The following is a 16,218-nucleotide window of genomic DNA, read 5'->3' as shown; positions in this document are numbered from 1 at the left end:
TACATAACAATAATCAATCAAAGCAATTTTAAGAAAAAAAAAGTAATCACCAAATACGAAAAAAAGAGATGTAGGTCAACACGGAATGGTTTTTAATTCTTTTAAAACGAAATGAGCAATATGATAAACAAACAATGGCATGTTATTTAATCTTTACCGCTATCTTTGGCTCGCAGGAAAGAGGATGTCGACAGAAACAAGCATCGATTACATCAATTTACGATAAAACTCAGAGTAAGGTAGGAGAAAAGTCACAATAAGAGGAGCGAGAAGGGGATAGAGCATGCTCAAAGAATTGGGACTGATTTTATCAGACGTGAATCACTCAGCCTTGATCTCTATATATAGTGTACCAGGGCATATATCCAAAGGATTAGTTGGAATCACAATTTTTACTAATCAATTCATACTCATCGTCGTAATCATTGCCCTTGTCGCCCATTCAACCGAGCAATACCGGTTGCCTCCTCTTGAGCCAAACCCACCTTCTTAACCGGCCAATACAAAGATGTTATATCATCATCTACTAACAATTATTACATCTTAATCATCATGTATGCTATATTTATACAACTATATATTTATTAAACTTTAGAGCTTTAAAATACAAACATGTTAAATCATCTCACATAATTCACATAAATTTCAGTATCTCCCACTTAGTTAATGTTATTTCTCTCTTCTCTTATTAAGCTATATCTCAATTATTTTTAACCCTTAGATGATTAATCTATAATCCAAATTCTCTCATTGAGCCATATCATCTCAATTGTTTTTAGCCATTCGATAATTAACCTATGGTCTAAATTATCTCTTTTCTTTTCTTCTCTCATAAAACTACATCACCTTACTATTACATTGAATCATCATTCCATATACTATTTGAATTATCGTATATCATAAACTTGTGTCAATCTAGCTGTCTTACATATTATTTCTATTTATTGTTATCGTACTAAACTCCCGCAGTAAAGCGTGAGGTTAGTATCAGAAGAATAGCAGGGATTGCTTCTTCCTGAACATAGGAATGACAGCAAATTACAAAGTTTAACAGAATAATCCAAAAAAAAAAAGAGAGTGACCTGAGAACGCATTGCAGGAGTTCCACAAACAGAAAGCACACCAAAATCAGACATAGTAGAAATGTCAGGTTAATAAAAACAAATAAGCATCGTCTAGTACTGTCATATTTTTCATACCAAATTCCAACCTATTTTTTTACAAATTTACAAGCAATTCAGTCTGTAAACTCCAAATAAGAGTACAAGCATTTAGCTTTATTACAAGCATTATCCTCCAACCATCTTAATTATAGTGTTGTATTACAAAAGGATAGAGAAGTTCCAAGCTCATAAGTAGTCCATACAACTCAAGTTTCTAAAAAAAAATCAGGCAAAACTTTCGATGAAGGCATGCACCAAACAATGGCCATAGAGCTTCCTGCAGAAAATATATAGTGATTTTGGTGTAGACCATCAGTGAACTGTGAGTTGACAACATAATATAGTGATCATAATTAGCTATCAAAGCATCACAGGATGCCAAAATAGCATATTCTGTGATTTCCTTGCAAGTAAGTATATTAGTGTGATAAAGTACAAAAGGATTAATTAAGATTGGCTCCTAAATGGTGGTGAAAGTACAAAAGATCATTGCTTATATCATAATAAGTACAGAAGTGTCGTTGTATGACCATTTATAATGAACCAAAGTCAATCTCAGAGGTTTGTTCGATATAAGAGACAAAAACGTTATGTCCAGAAAAAAAAAAGGAGCTAATCCAAGCAAAATAGAGAAGTTTTGTAATACCTTTTGAAAAAAAATATATATATCACCACAGAAAAATTAGTCAACCAAGTGATTGTGTAGTCATGGTTTCATTTTTGTCCTGATTTTGACAGTGACATTTTTGTTTGTGGAAAAAAAAAAGGGGCAAAGTGACCCCAACTCACTTGTATATTTGGGCAAGCCGGCTGATTGTTACTACTACCAATTGCTGATTAGTGACCATAACTAGTCAATCCCAAAGACATTAGAGTAGCAACTGGTACATGGAAACTAGAAGAAACTAGTCAAATATTTAATTCATTCAGGACAAGAGTAGAACTTAACCAACTCAAGTACTGAACTCTCTCAAATGCATATAATTTCAGGTATATACTTAATTAAGACACTAAGTCTACAGTCATAGCCGCTGCTAATGAAGAGTTGAAGACAGTAAAGAAAGAAGTGCAAATAGGTAACACATGGTTCTCGTTTCCTAGAAAGGAACATGATACATTTCAACTATTCATATTACTGCAATTCTGAAATTCAGTTGTTTTATTAGATATCTCCATATGAATATATATTTTATCTCTAGTATTCATCTGAATGTTTGCCTCTACAGACTCTACTGAGCACTGGAGCAGTTGGTCTACAGACTCTATCAAGCACTAGAGCAGTTGGTGAAAATGGCTTCTCCCTTCTCTTCCTTTCCTCTCTCAGGCTTTGTTCAGTTATCTGATAGGAATTTCTCAGGGAAAATTCACCCATGGGGGTGATTAGGTTGATCCCCTCCCACCCACCCAATCCCCTCCATTCAATTGGTTTGCTTGGATACAAACTGAATATCACAAGAATAGCAGGGATTGCTTCTTCCTGAACCAGCAAATTACAAAAATTAAAAAATAATCCTACTATAACAGAAATAGTGGTGGTAGTGGTTCTGCCACCAACTGACCACCAACCCATAACTACTAATTTTGCATGTTCTATAATTAGCCCCCTCATATTTTTCTAATATTATACAATAGTCTAACATTTGGTTGAGTCAAGTGAATAACATATATTGAAATAAGCATGGGAAAAAGCAAAGAATGGACATTTTACTCATAGCATTTTGGTAGTAATCAAAATTTAAAAGAGAGTGACCTGCGAACGCATTGCAGGAGTTCCACATACAGAAGCACACCAAAATCAGGCATAGCAGAAATGTCAGGTTAATAAAAACAAATAAGCATCATCTAGTACTCTCAGATAGTCAGATTTTTCATACCAATTTTCCAACCTATTTTTTACAAATTTACAGGCAACTCAGTCTGTAAACTCCAAATAAGAGTAAAAGCATTTTGCTTTATCACAAGCATTACACTCCAACCATCTGAATTATAGTGTTTTATTACAAAAGGATAGAGAAGTTCCACGTTCATAAGTAGTCCATACAACTCAAGTTAAAAAAAAAAGGCAGAACTTCCGATGAAGGCATGCACCAAACAATGGCCTCAGATTCACTATGTAGTTGTATATAGTGCTTCCTGCAGAAAATATATAGCGATTTTGGTGTAGACCATCAGTGAATAGTGAGTTGACAACATAATTACCTATCAAAGCATCATAGGATGCCAAAATAGAAGATTCTATGATTTCCTTGCAATTAAGTATAGCACGATAAAGTACAAAAGATTAATTAAGTTTGGATCGTAAAATGGTGGTGAAAGTACAAAAGATCGTTGCTTATATCATAAGTACAGAAGTGTCGTTGTATGACAATTTATAATGAACCAAAGTCAATCTCAGATATTTGTTCGATACAAGAGACAAAACGTTATGTTCAGAAAAAAAATGGGAGCTAATCCAAGCAAACTAGAGCAGTTCTGTAGTACCTTTTGAAAAGAAAATAACCACAGAAAAATTAGTCAGCCAAGTGATTTTGTAGTCATGGTTTCATATTTTCCTGATTTTGACAGAGGCATTTTTGTTTGAGGAAAAAAAAGAAGGCAAAGTGACTCCAACTCACTTGTATATTGGGGCAATCATAGACTGTGCTAATGAAGACAGTAAAGCAAGAAGTGCAAACAGGTAACACATGGTTCTTGTTTCCTAGAAAGAAACATGATACATTTGAACTATTCATATTACTGCAATTCTGAAATTCATATTTATACTAGTAGTACTAGGAGTACTAACTAAACTGCTAAAGCAGATAATTTCTTAATTGATATTATCTTCATCAGTAGTGACAAGTAACTGCTAAAGCAGAGATTTCTCCTCATTTGATGTTATTTTCATCGGTGGTTATTACTGTACCATGTACAGATGGTTAATCGCATGACTAGCAGATTTTTTGAACAAGAGAATTAAAATACAAGAAACTTTTTAAAGCGATGCCACACGACAACTCGATGATCAAGAAAGTGACACCAATTTGAACCCCCACCTTCCCGCCGCGCCACCGCCAACCCCAACCCCCACCTCCTCCGCCCCCCACCCCCACCCTCACCCAAAAAAAAAAAAAAACCAAGAACGCAAACAAGACCAGCTCTGCTTGAACAACAGGCCAAAACTAAGGATCCATTGCAGCGAGGCGAGAGAGATTCTTACCAGATCACGGCGGTGACGATGCCTTGCAGGGTGGCCGGATCTCCCTCCCTTCTCCCTACCCCTCTCGGCGCAATCTGAAACAACATGGGATTAAACCCTAACCTAGCAAGAGGCTTGGGAGGAAGACGAGAAAAAGATTACTAACCACCCGGGAGAGGCGTTGATTTCCCTGCGTGCGCGACGAAGGATGCCGGCGCAAAGGAGGAAGACGCCGCGAAGGAAGGGGAGGCACCGCCGCCGCCGCCGCCGCGGGTACCGGCGGCCGGCGCGCCTGGCTATTGGACGCCGGAATCGAGAGGAATGGGAGGAAGGCGAGGAGGAGAGGAAGGCGAGGGAGAGAGGCCGGGTGAAAAAAAAAAAGAAGAGAGAAAATATTAACCACTCTAATGCGATCGCTGTAAATTAATCGCGCCGCGTCAGCAATTTTTGCAGCAGAACCCTTGCGTTTTCGTTAATTACATACTGGTTCCCAATAACAATGTCCGTTCGATCTCTCTATAGGGCCGATCTGACCGTCCACGTTTCACGCTGTGGCGGCCCTTTCGCACCCGTGGATCGTCGGATCGGGAACGGACGGCGCAGATTTCGCTCACCCGCACCAAGCCATAGCCCCCTCGCTGGCCTCTCCCGCAGCCTCGCGCCCGCCGCCGCCGCATCCTCGCCTCCTCCAGCCACCGCCGCCGCCATCGTCGCCTCTTCCGCGATGGACGTAAGCCGCCGCCGCCACAGGCCACTTCTTCTCTCCCTCTTCTCCCCACTCGATGCAGGTTCTTGCACAGGGGCCGCCAGATCCGGTAGAAGATGGTGGTCGGAGCAGTGGGGTGTGGGGATGGCGGAGGTCGGGGAGAAGAACGAAGGAGAAGGAGCACGGCGCCACAATCATGGCTGGGTTTTTTTATTTGCGCCCTCCTCGCTCGCTCAATTTGAATCTCCTCTCCGTTCTCTTCTCAGGTGAGTTTGGGAGCCGTTCCTCGCAGCCATGCTTCTCCTCCTGGCTACTGCTAACTGTTCATGGCTGCTGTTACTGATGCTGCTGCTTGCTAATTTACTTCTGCTGTATTTCACGGATATTAGATTTGGGCATACTTACTACTCACTACTGATTAGGATCTCACTGATGCAGAAGTAAATCTTGTGCCCATCCATTCCATTGAAAAATAAAGAGTAAATATCAGAGAACCCCATGTACATATGCTTGTGTTTCATAAACCCCAGTGTCTAAGCACCTGGTTTCAAAATACCCATGTAAATGGATCAAAGGTTCAAAAAACCCCATCTCTAAGCAGTTTGGGGCATTTGAACTTGCCAACATGGTTCATGCATGATCCACTGTCAGTGGCAGCATTAGTAGCTATTGTGGAGGCGTGGTCAAGGCGAGTGCGAGGTTGCAACTTTAGGCGAGATGGGGTGCTCAGCCATTATATCACTTCTCTTTCTCCCCTATCTCATTCATCATCTCCCATTAGGGCACCTGCTCAACGATGCGGACGTTGCCACTGAAGGCTGAAGACAAAGGATCGCAGTAGGCTGTATGGCCGCGGGAGGCGAACAGCTCAAGCTATATGGTTGATATGGCAGGTTTCTTTGCAGTATTTGTTGGAGATTATGTTCTAGGGTTTATTTGATTTGGGGGCACGGCAAATGCTAGATTGATCCTTTTCTTTATGCTCGTTTTCTAAGAGTTTTGATTTGGGAAACAGAACTTGCGTCTGAGTTGGTGTCTTAAGAGTACCATTTTGAAACACAAGCACATGTACGTATGCCTTTTTGTTTGTTGCAGTGTGTTTCTGGAATGCAGCTCTTTTGTACTTACATGAGCTAATATGACATCGCCTAAAGCAATTAAGCAACTGCTAATTTTTGCCTCATTGTAAACCTATCAGGAATGGTCAGTTCGTCATTGTTTATTTTCTTGATGTTCCTGTTTCCTAACACTATGAAGGGATGAGTGACAATTTTAACTTTCAAGGTATGTAACTGATCCTTTGATGTAAATACACTACGCTCAGTCTGCTGTTTGAATCAATATTCCAGTCGTATACCTCATATTGTTAATATAAATCATCTCGCAGTTCTATGTACAAAAAGTCACACTAATTAAGAAGTGCCATCAGACTTAATCCAGCATGCTGTCAATGATATTTATTACTGAATGGTTTGTGGCTATACAAAATAGTAATAGGGCTTGGAGAATTTTCCCTAAGTTTGATTGACCTTGTGATGATGCCTTTTTCTCCTTCTTTCTAGGATCAATTATGCAACTAGAAATATTGTGATCGGAAGGAGTTCCAGGCCAGGGCACTGTGATTTGCTTCTAAACAGACATTATGGCTTTCAAGCATCAAAACAAAGGCTCATTCATTCTCTATGCATGAAAATGATTGGTCCGTATTTTCAACCATACTAAGATGCTCTCAGTGACCTTAAGAGGTTCAAATGGCAACAGTGAACAAGCTGAAATTACAGAAATGCCGGCTTCCCAATTCTTAGTGAAGATGTGAGTATCCCAGCGTACCATATTAAAGTTACTTCTGCATGGGCACATGAAGCTCATACTGCTTGGTCATACAAGTGCTAATTTCTGCAGTATTATTACTTTTGTCATATGCAGTGCTTCTTACTTATGACAATCAATGTTCTGTGATTGTTTCATGCATTATATATGTTCAGCAAAATCTGCTCTTCTAATGACTGTAGTTGTGCCCCTACAGTGTCATCTACATTGATGGTTCATTACTTCATTGTCCACCTTAATCTTACAAATTCCAGCCAGAAAGTTCACTTTTAGGATCTCAGATTTACCTTATAATGCGAGATTTTAGGTTCACATAGATTAAGACTAGGAAGTTCATGCTTTATTTCAACTTTTTAAGTCATGGTCTGCAACAGTAGGAGCAATCCTTTGCTGGTAATGGTTGCTTTATGAACCTTTTTTAAAAGAAAAACTCTATATGTCTGCAATCTCAAGCTTGAAGCATTTACTCTCTTTGTAATTCTTGCACTTTCACCGCCTGCTGACCATATGCCTTCTCATTTTTCTCCATGTCTTCCATCATGATATCATGCATGTCATGTACTGATGTGCATATTTTCCCCCAAATAAAACATGAACATTTCAAAGTTTACACAAGGTTTTGCTAGCTTCCACTTATGTTTAGTAATTAGTACAATTTGAAAGTTTCCTTGGCGCAGCATAAGTCAATTGAAGTTCGCTGTCAGCAAGCTTTTACTCCATATCGATTTCAGTCAATTTATATCTTCCATGTATTATGGTAGAGAAGAATAGTATCCATATAACTTGCTCCTGTAAGTTCATAACCAATAACTCTTGCTAATGACATTTTGAAAGGTTGTTTTTAACTGTATATGCAAAATTTTGCGGTCACAGTTTGTTGTCACCTATATGGGTATATGATAGCAGACCACATATTCGGAAATATAGCTGGCTACTCTCAAAAGTAAAACTCAATGTGCATCTTTCGTTTTGCCATTCCGCACCTTTTAACACTATAATCCTTTGTTGTCGCTATAATATCAAATGGAACTTTACCAGTGGCCTGCAAATGAGATTATTATAAGATACTCCCTCCGTTTCGCAATGTAAGTCATTCTAGTATTTCTCACATTTATATTGATGTTAATGAATCTAGACATATATATTCATTAACATCAATATAAATGTGGAAAATGCTAGAATGACTTAACATTGCGAAACGGAGGAAGTATATATTTATTATTTATCGTTTTATTATTCTTTTATTTTTGACAGGTAACAAGCCTTTTAACTTCTTCAGTTAATCAGGACCAAGTGCAGCTTTGGTAGTTTCTTTGGATTGGCCATCAAGAATCACATGCACATTCGCGTATGCATGTGGAGTTCCAAAACCAATGTTGCATGATTACGTACCGATCTCTGTAAATCAAAATGATGGCATACCGAGTTTGGTGTTATGTATACATTGTCGTGCATGATCGTATACAGATTTTTGCCGTATCAAAGAGATATTTTTTTCTTGCATTGTCGGTACGCACGCGTTTCTTGCTAGTTTCGCTCACCCACTGACGGCGTTTGTTTGGATGAAAAATACCCCTCTTGGGGCTGCCTACCTCGAATTTTTTTATTTATAATTTTTTTTATTAAAAGTTTTACAAAAATAATTTTCCATTTTAAAAATTGACGGAAGTAGTCGCCTACCGCCCTCTGGGAGGGCGAGAGGGCGGCGAAAATGACGTGGCAGCCGGCCGTTCGCTCTCGGGCGACGGCCGTCAACGAAATTTGCAGGCGGCCCCCTTGCCGCCCTCCGCTAGGGCGATTTTATACTGTGCGGGGGGCCGCCTGCAAATGGGCGGCGAGGGGGGCATGGAATTTTGCAGGCGGCCCCCTTGCCGCCCTCCGCTAGAGCGATTTTGTACTGTGGGGGGGCCGCCTGCAAATGGGCGGTGAGGGGGGCATGGAATTTTGCAGGCGGCCCCCTTGCCGCCCTGGGGGAGGGCGATTTTATACTGTGCTCTAAATTTTTTTATAAATATCAATAGTTATCAAATCTTTTTATATTGAAAACTATACAAGATTAAAATCTCCAAGACTGGTAAAATACAATTTTATTATTTTTTAGGGCATATTTGGATTGTTACCGTACAAATATTTTGTTAGTGCCAAAATATAAGCAAGTTTTGGCACTACCAAATATTTGGTAAGGTAAAATTGCATTTGATCATATTTGGTTTGCTGCCAAAATGTAAAATTGTAGTGAAGAATGTTCTACATAATCTCAAATCTAGATTACGTATTACCAATGAATAGGCTTCTATTTTCGTGTGTGGTGTGCTAGTGGGAAAGAAGATATGAAGAGGTTGCCTTCAGATTGTCAATTATATAGCGTCGTTTTCACTGCAATATATGTGAACTCAATGAGATACATTATTCATTAGATGTGACAAGACGATCACGCGTGGGCGTGAATCACTTTATGTCAACAGGCAGCGCCGAAAGTTGATAGTGATAACTCGAGCTGCCGCTTTTCATGTGTGCTGTTGTGGACTGTGCGCGCTACTGGATCTGACACTACCGTGAAGCGCCGAAAGTGTGTTGTCGTGAGCATAAGTTGTTCTAGCACCATATGAATGAAAAGAACTATGTAGACGAGACAAACACAAGTAGTACTGCAGTAGTAATAGCAAAAGTAGTACTGCTTTACAATTTTGTAAGCCAAAAGAAACGGTCACATAAGGACTGAAGAGGTAGAACACTACTGACGAGGCCTCTTACCCCTGTCCCTCCTACCCTGCGCCCTAATGTGCCCCTGGGAGTACGTGAGTCGGTCCGGGGGTACGGCACGGCCAACCCGTCCTGCCTGTACAGGTGTGACCTCTGGCTGCTCCTGAGTGTGCGCCTCTGGAGCTCCTCCAAGCTGAGAGGAGCCTAGTACGTCGTGGTGGTGTGCACCGTGCAAGTCGTCATCGTAGAACTGGCTAGTAGGACCAGTCCTACCGGCGTGAGACGAAGAGGCCCCAGTACCGAAGATCCCGGCTGCAAATCCTGCTGGACAAGGACCATCAGTTTCGTACAAGTATTTAACAGTGGTAATAAAAAGTAAAGTACCGTGTGGGCGAGGGATCGACGCTCCGTGAGAGGAAGAGCTGGCGAACGCGCCCGAAGAGGTGGCGAACGCCCCTGCGGAGCTCGCGGAAGCGCCGGTCGTGCCTGCGAACGTGCTCGAAGGCAGACGAGGTCCTGCGATGAGGAAACGTGCAGTTAAAACATAGTGACATATTCGTGCAAAAGCTGAAACAAAAATGAACTAATATCTGGGCTGAACTGTACCGTGCGAAACCGGTGTTGTAGGTCGCACTGCTCCGAAGCTAGGGGCACTCGAAGGCAAACGAGGTCCTGCGAGGATGGAACATCAAGTTACGACGGGGTGATGTTTTCGTAGAAAAACAGAAACAAAACTTAAGAAACCTCTGGGCTGAGCAGTACCGTGCGAAACAGGTGCCGTAGGTCGAGGTCCTGCTCCGACGGTAGGCGCGCGAGGCCGTGGTTGTACCGGACCAGCTGGAGGTACGACGTCCACGGCGCTGCGACAGGAGAAGACGCGCATGACCGCACGCATCTTCTCCTGCATCTGGTCGAAGGTCACCCTCTGCTCAACGTCAGTCAAGTGCAAACCTCTGTTCAACCTCACTTGGACTGCGGTGATATCGGCACTGATATCCCGTGCGGCATCAGCCTATGCAAGATGGAAATAAAAAATTCAGTAGTTGTCCTATATTATGCAAGATAAATGAAATAATTGTAAGAAGTAATACAAATTGGACGTACCGCCACGAAGTAGTCTCGGTCACGGTGCGTGGGATACGCGTCCGTGACAGCAGCAACGTGCGGCTCTGGGGCGTCTGGAGTGAAGGTCACACGCGCACGAGTGCGAGGAAGGTACCAGCGAAGGTAGTCACGGTAGTTCTCCTCCGTGTGTGGGAAGAGCTCGTTGATCACCTCCTCTGTAGCTAACACCCAATCGTCAACGTACTGCTGTACACGTGGAGCCCAAAGTGCGCCTGCTAGCTGTCCCCGTCGAGTCAACCTGTGAAGAGAGGTAAATTATATGGCTCGATGAAGTAATTATCATAAAAATTTAGAAATGAACAATCCGAACTCACGAGTGGTCGGCAGGGAGGACGGTCGGCTGCACGTTGCCCGGAAACACCTGCCTAAGTCCGAACTGTCTCATCACACGCTGCGGGCAGTGAGGCTCAACGAAAATGTCGAAGACCATCGGCAGGATGGTGAGCCAGTAAGCCTGGTCGCGTGTGCACAAGGACGAAATTCCTAGCGGTGCTCTCGCAGCGACGGCCTCTTCTGTGTACGGCTCCCAGATGACGTCGCTCGGCTGGAGACGGTCAAACTCGAACACGAAGTCCGGGTAACCACGTCTCACCTGGACGTGAGCGTAACGACGCTGCAATAAACATGATCGGAATTAGACATGTTATGTGAAGAAAAAAAAGAAGACGACTGATAAACTTATAACGCAGCGAAGTTGCACTAACCCCACGTCGACACCAGTAAGTCCCCATCGTGGGACCGTCCTCTGGCCACTGCGCGCTGCGACCAACCCCGTAGGGTGCGCTGTCCACCACTGGTCGACCTATGGCAAACCTCTCGGCTGCCCAAAGCTGAAGCAACATAGGGCAGCCAGCGATGATCGCTCCCGCGTCAGTCTTCGTGCACGCCTCACAGAGGGCACGGTACGTGGCTGCTAGCACGGCAGAACCCCAGCTCCACTGCGGCACGTCCTGTGGCTGAGCATCCGCGATGGACCGTGCGTAGTGGACCAGCCGGAAGTCCACAGCGTGCCCGTGGGTGCTAGTGAACATCACCCACCCGAACAACCACAACAGGTACGCCTCAAGGGAGCGTCGGACCGAGTAATCATCAGCGTCAGGGTGCAGAAGGTCCGCCTACAATTAAGAATGAAATTTTAGTACAAAACACTCATCCGGTCGCAAATAAGCATGTATGATAATAACAACTTATTTACTTACAGTGAACTGGAGCAACCAAGCCTTGCTAGGCCCGACTGTAGAGTACGGAGGAAGGGTGTTGGCCGGTCCTAGGTGTGGAAGGCGCATCACCTGCTCGAAGCGCGCAGTGATATCCTCCTTCCACCCAAAAACACCGTCCACGGGACCAACTGGTGCTCCCGCCAGCGGTAGCCCGAGCAGGTACGACACGTCCTGCAGTGTCGGAGCCATCTCCCCACAGGGAAGGTGGAACGTGTGCGTCTCAGGTCTCCAGCGGTCTACAAGAGCGGCAAGGAGTGACCGGTCTGCATCCCACCGCTTCGCTGGGTCACGGTCGTCCGCCGCCGCCTCAACAAGCCTACAAAGTGGTAGAAGGCCTGCCGCATGCAACCTGTATAGAGCAAACTTCAAACATAAGTACGACACAAAGCAAAGTTGAGTTGAAATGTGAACATACGCGTACCAAGGAACGTGACGGGGGTCGACACGCAACCACTCGCGCGACGTGCGTGGACGGAAGGTGCCGAGCTGTGCACCCTCGACTGCTGACAGGAACGAGCGGTGGTTCCTGTCAATCCCACGGTTCAACAGCGCCGGTGTGTCGTACGCCATACCTGCATCAAATAGGTTGATCAGAAACATATAAATAATTAGTTCAACATAAGTAATAAATGTTCATAAGCGAATTACTAACACATACTAAACAAGAGTACAAACAAACAAAAGTGTTTAGTCCGAACACTCATCACGATAACATTATGATACAACACCGAATAGTTCGCAATACTACTAGTACAACAATAGTCGGAGGTACTCATTACAACAACATTGAATTGAAATTACACGATAGAAGTATTTAGTCCGAACACTCATTACATCACAACAGCATTTTATTTCCTAAATCGAAAGCATTGTTACACCATGGAATCGCCTGCTGCGCGACGACGCCTTGGCCTTGCGCGCCTGCTTGTTGTTCCTTCACCAGGTGGTCGCCTACCATCACTTGCCTGTCCAGATGGACTAGCATCTGCGCCGCTTGGAACTTCTGCATTCTTCGGGCATTTCTTGTAAGTATGGCCGCGCAGATCACACTTGCTGCAGCGTAAAGTCCTCCCACCTGCTTCTGACTCATCCATATCATTTTTGATGCGTCTAGTTTGGCGTCGACCCTTTTTCACCCTTAACTTAGATGGATCTGGAATATAAAAAACTTGGGCACTCAGCGTTGTGTAAGATCCTGAGATCCCGAACCCATATATCTCCTCACTCCATGTATGAAAGATTGCTTCTTTCCTGAAATAATTTGAGACGTACACATTGGGAGATATGCCACAATCACCGGCAGCAGCAAGAACGTGTGAGCAAGGAAGGTGATGAAGCTTCGGCTTCATACAACTGCAGGTACATCCACCATCCGCCTTCAAGACACATTCCTGCACGGCTTGCTTGCGATAGATACCACGCCTGCTCCTATCAACACACATTATTTCATACCGATGCACTTGTGTGCCTTGAGCAACAACTCGATGTCTCCGTGCCTTTTTGATTTTATCTTCCATGTACTTTGTCACTACGTTGCCAAACACTATGTTGTTATCGGCCATGGACGGACCAATTTTCTTGTATCGATCCCTAAAGTACGCTTGCGTGCCGTGAAGGATGAATTCAACAATAGCAACCAATGGAAGTACCCGAACTCCTCGCATTACCCAGTTGTACACCTCTGCCAAATTGGTTGTCATTATGCCATACCGAGATCCATCGGTGTCGAACAATAGAGACCACTTCTCCTTAGGCTCATTCTCAATCCACTGAGTGAAATTTCTGATGGACGACCCTGACCTCCTTCTCATTGTTGGTGGGTCATCATGTAATGCACCAAGAGGTATGGGAGGCTCGTCACCTTCAACTAGTGGTCTGCGAGATTGCTCATCTGTTTGCTTCGTTGTCAACTCATCCAACTTGTCCCACAACTCATTAAATTTCTTCTCTTGGTTCTGTGCACAGAGCCTCTTAAAGAGCTCCATAAGATGCTTGTTCTTGAATTGCTTGTAGAAATTTGCACCCATGTGACGCATGCACCACCGACTCCGAACATCAGGCCACTTAGCTGGAAGTCCCTTCTCATCCCAACCGTTCTGCAAGTAGTCAATAGCCCGCAACATACCTGCATGACGATCATGTATAAGGCAAACGTTGGGCCTCATACGCACCACTGCAATGTGCACTCTCTCTAGGAACCAGTACCAGCTTTCAGTGTTCTCACTCTCTACAAATGCAAAAGCCATAGGTAGAACCTGGTTGTTCCCATCACACCCAATTGCTGTCAATATCTGACCTCGGTATTTACCTGTCATAAAAGTTCCATCTATGCATAGAACAGGTCGACAATGCACAAAAGCATTGATGCAAGCACCCAATGAGAAAAAGGCTCTTTGCAACACACTCTTTGTTCGATCATCAACCGATGTAAATGTATGTAGGTCATAGTATGTATTATTATTCCTCTGGGCAATGGTGGCTAACAAACGAGGCAAATTATCATAAGAAGCTTCAAATGTGCCATATCTCATCTCAATGATCTTTTGTTTGGCTCTCCAGGCCTTTGCATAGCTTATGGTGTACTTGAATTTGTTCTCGATGTGCCTAATAATTGATTTTGGTTCAAAGCCAATGTTACCAACAACACTGCTGTACATCTCACTTGCCACAAAAGCTGAAGTGATGTTTCGGTGATACTTCTCCACCCCTTGTAAGTAGCACTTGTGCTCGGTCACAATGCTAACTTTCCAATAATCATTCCATTTACCCTTATATGCATGGACACGCCACGGACAATCTTCCTTCATGCACCTCACTTCATACACATAATTTGTTGACTTGACCACCCTAAACTCTCTCTGCAAGGAAACTGCCCAATGCTTCACCGCCTCCTTCATCTCATCCTTATGAGCATACCTTGCACCCTCAATTACCTCGTTCTCCTTATACTCCCAGGGTACATGATCACCCTCTGATATAACAAGTCCAGAGAAGTCCTCATTTGCCCAATCAGTGGCCATTACATCACCTTCCTCATCGGATGATGCGTCGTCGTCCGCTTCCTCATTATCCGAATCTTCCCTCTCCATTTCATCAACAATTATACCGACTCTCTCCCCCTCATCCGCCATGCCCATAGCCTGCTCCTCCCTTGGTTGATTTTCCTCATTTTGCATCGATGGTCCAACAACATCCCCTGCATTGATAGGACCCTCTACATCTTCGGTTTGCATTGAAACATTTATATCTTTCTCTTGTACCGACACAAATATAACGAGGGGCCATGACCGTTCAAAAGCCATTTCCACATACCGTCTCCAAGCATCAGTGTTGTCCATCGGCATTAGTTCCCAAAAATAACCTTCTGTTGCACGACTCACTACAACTGACACTGACATTGTGTAGACTTCTTGGTCTATTCTAAATCCTCTCAACAACCAACTATAAATTGACTGAAATGTTCTCTCCGCAGGCCTATCGATGCCCTTAGATGTCATTACAAAATCTGACAGATCAACACCATCTGGACCAAATCTAATATTTCCTTCACCGTGAACTATCTGAAATGTGACCTTACTTAACATTGTGCCTGATGAAAACAATAACTGCGTTAACCTCGCATTTCTGTACTACGCCCTAAGTTACATTCTCTACAATATTGTTCTCTAAATTTCTAAAATTACGTTACATTCTCCAGATCAAACTAAACTACATCTTACAATTAACACTACTGTCTATGTCTCAATTCATACTATTATATTCTATGCTCTGGATCTACACATATGTGTTGTGTGCTACAGATGTGCTAAAATATATGGAACTAAAACTAAAACGCAACATATATACTCAAACATAACATATTAGTACAAATGCAAAAGATGTATGGGAGCATACCTGTGATGAATTGAGCGAACCAGCAGGGCTTCGCCGCTCCTCTTCTGCTGCCCTCCCCTCTCTCTCTTTCGTTTTTTTTGGATTTTTAGTGAATATAATGAAATTTCACAGAGGAGGGACTGGGCTTTATAGGGGGGAGGCAAAAATCGCCCTCCCCCGCACAGTATAAAATCGCCCTAGCGGAGGACGGCAAGGGGGCCGCCTGCAAATTTCGTTGACGGCCGTCTGTCACGTCATTTTCGCCGCCCTCTGAGAGGGCGATTTTTAAAAATCGCCCTCCCAGAGGGTGGTAGGGGACTACTTCCGTCAATTTTCAAAATGGAAAATTATTTTTGTAAAACTTTTAATAAAAAAAATTATAAATAAAAAAAATTCTGCCTACCTCCAGCCAACCCCCCT

The 16,218-nt window shown here is 43.3% G+C and overlaps 2 long non-coding RNA genes across 2 annotated transcripts; one reads left to right on the top strand and one right to left on the bottom strand.

The window, feature by feature from the left end:
* Window positions 1–3,006: 3,006 nt before the first annotated feature.
* On the bottom strand, window positions 3,007–4,655 carry LOC9271067 (uncharacterized). The gene is made up of 3 exons (XR_001544984.2): window positions 4,508–4,655; window positions 4,363–4,436; window positions 3,007–3,296 (listed from the first exon to the last, which is right to left on the bottom strand). It is a non-coding gene; the product is annotated as an uncharacterized lncRNA (long non-coding RNA).
* A 289-nt stretch (window positions 4,656–4,944) lies between these two features.
* On the top strand, window positions 4,945–8,380 carry LOC4324869 (uncharacterized). The gene is made up of 4 exons (XR_001543703.3): window positions 4,945–5,313; window positions 6,246–6,331; window positions 6,610–6,859; window positions 8,132–8,380. It is a non-coding gene; the product is annotated as an uncharacterized lncRNA (long non-coding RNA).
* The last annotated feature ends 7,838 nt before the right edge of the window (window positions 8,381–16,218 follow it).

This window comes from Oryza sativa, chromosome 1 (genome assembly GCF_034140825.1).
Source record: "Oryza sativa Japonica Group chromosome 1, ASM3414082v1".
Taxonomy (NCBI): domain Eukaryota; kingdom Viridiplantae; phylum Streptophyta; class Magnoliopsida; order Poales; family Poaceae; genus Oryza; species Oryza sativa.
Note: the sequence above shows the minus strand (reverse complement) of the source record. Positions and strands in the feature narration are given on the sequence as shown.